Source organism: Vanessa atalanta, unplaced genomic scaffold (assembly GCF_905147765.1).
Source record: "Vanessa atalanta unplaced genomic scaffold, ilVanAtal1.2, whole genome shotgun sequence".
In the NCBI taxonomy this organism is placed as follows: Eukaryota; Metazoa; Arthropoda; class Insecta; order Lepidoptera; family Nymphalidae; genus Vanessa; species Vanessa atalanta.
The window spans coordinates 17501-20000 of NW_025920019.1; the positions used below are offsets into that span (position 1 = coordinate 17501).

The 2500-nt window shown below is 47.3% G+C and overlaps 1 non-coding gene across 1 annotated transcript in view; it reads left to right on the top strand.

The window, feature by feature from the left end:
- Positions 1–604: 604 nt before the first annotated feature.
- Positions 605–2500, top strand: part of LOC125076725 — a 1903-nt gene continuing 7 nt past the window's right edge. The window contains exon 1 of the ribosomal RNA XR_007120641.1: positions 605–2500. This exon is cut by the window's right edge and continues 7 nt beyond it. This is a non-coding gene — a ribosomal RNA (small subunit ribosomal RNA).

The window sequence follows — 2500 nt, forward strand, 5'->3', positions numbered from 1 at the left end:
ACGTCGCGACGATATGAGAAAACGTTAGAGACGGAGTTCTTAAAAGATTCAGTGTATTCGTATAGTGTGTATAATTTTTATATTATATATGAACGGTCGTTTCTAAAATTCTTTTTGTTAATTTTTACATTTATCATGTACAAAAAATACACAACCCGAGTATCGGTACGATCACTCAAACACCGGGCGTCGATCCCAATGTTTTACGATAATAATCGTTGAACAATACATACGTACACGTCGTGTGCGAAGTGTTATTTTGAAAAAAAAACTCGATCTCGTTTAGAACGTTCGAATTCGTGACCGTTATGTGTCATTATGTGAAGACGCCTCCGCCGCCGCCGCCGCCGCCGCCGCTGTCGTCGCGTTATATATTATAGCGCACGCACGCGCGCGCGCGTGCTTAAAGCGCGTTTGTGTCTCATATAAATTTTTATAAGAGTCAACCGTTAAAATCTATCGCGTCTAACGCGATCGACGATACGGTGAGACGCTCGTTTCATACTGTGCGTATATTGTACATGCATGCATAAGTTTGTGTGTATTTTATATGCGAATATGAAACGAGAAGAGTAATTGACGACTTCAACAAGTCTCGGTTAGCTCCCTGGTTGATCCTGCCAGTAGTTATATGCTTGTCTCAAAGATTAAGCCATGCATGTCTCAGTGCAAGCCGTATTAAGGCGATACCGCGAATGGCTCAATATATCAGTTTTGGTTCCTTAGATCTTACTCAGTTACTTGGATAACTGTGGTAATTCTAGAGCTAATACATGCAATCAGAACTCTGACCAGTGATGGGATGAGTGCTTTTATTAGATCAAAACCAATCGACGGAGGGCGTCTCGTCCGAAGTCGTTAATTTTGATGAATCTGGATAACTTTTGCCGATCGCATGGTCCAGTACCGGCGACGCATCTTTCAAATGTCTGCCTTATCAACTTTCGATGGTAGTTTCTGCGACTACCATGGTTGTCACGGGTAACGGGGAATCAGGGTTCGATTCCGGAGAGGGAGCCTGAGAAACGGCTACCACATCCAAGGAAGGCAGCAGGCGCGCAAATTACCCACTCCCGGCACGGGGAGGTAGTGACGAAAAATAACGATACGGGACTCTTTCGAGGCCTCGTAATCGGAATGAGTACACTTTAAATATTTTAACGAGGAACAATTGGAGGGCAAGTCTGGTGCCAGCAGCCGCGGTAATTCCAGCTCCAATAGCGTATACTAAAATTGTTGCGGTTAAAAAGCTCGTAGTTGCATTTGTGCGCCGCGCTGTCGGTGCACCGCATCCGCGGTGATACTGACACGTCTGCGGAGCATATCGTCGGTGAGCCGGCGGTAAAACGCCGGTTCAATATCAAAATCCTATCGCGGTGCTCTTCAGTGAGTGTCGAGATGGGCCGACAATTTTACTTTGAACAAATTAGAGTGCTCAAAGCGGGCTCAAAATGCCGCTTGAATATTTCGTGCATGGAATAATAGAATATGATCTCGGTTCTATTTTGTTGGTTTTCAGAACTCCGAGGTAATGATTAATAGGGATAACTGGGGGCATTCGTATTGCGACGTTAGAGGTGAAATTCTTGGATCGTCGCAAGACGAACATCAGCGAAAGCATTTGCCAAAGGTGTTTTCATCAATCAAGAACGAAAGTTAGAGGTTCGAAGGCGATTAGATACCGCCCTAGTTCTAACCGTAAATATGTCATCTAGCGATCCGCCGACGTTACTACAATGGCTCGGCGGGCAGCTTCCGGGAAACCAAAGATTTTGGACTCCGGGGGGAGTATGGTTGCAAAGCTGAAACTTAAAGGAATTGACGGAAGGGCACCACCAGGAGTGGAGCCTGCGGCTTAATTTGACTCAACACGGGAAATCTCACCAGGCCCGGACACCGGAAGGATTGACAGATTAATAGCTCTTTCTTGATTCGGTGGGTGGTGGTGCATGGCCGTTCTTAGTTGGTGGAGCGATTTGTCTGGTTAATTCCGGTAACGAACGAGACTCTAGCCTGCTAAATAGGCGTCGTCATTTAGGTGTGCTCGATTTCGGTCGAGCAACTCACTGGCGGCGTATTAAAATTCTTCTTAGAGGGACCGGCGGCTTCGAGCCGCACGAGATTGAGCAATAACAGGTCTGTGATGCCCTTAGATGTCCTGGGCCGCACGCGCGCTACACTGAAGGAATCAGCATGTTCTCCCTGGCCTAGAGGCCCGGGCAACCCGTTGAAACTCCTTCGTGCTGGGGATTGGGGTTTGCAATTATCCCCCATAAACGAGGAATTCCTAGTAAGCGCGAGTCATAAGCTCGCGTTGATTACGTCCCTGCCCTTTGTACACACCGCCCGTCGCTACTACCGATTGAATGATTTAGTGAGGTCTTCGGACCGACACGCGGTGGCTTCACGGCCGTCGGCGTTGCTGGGAAGTTGACCAAACTTGATCATTTAGAGGAAGTAAAAGTCGTAACAAGGTTTCCGTAGGGGAACCTGCGGAAGG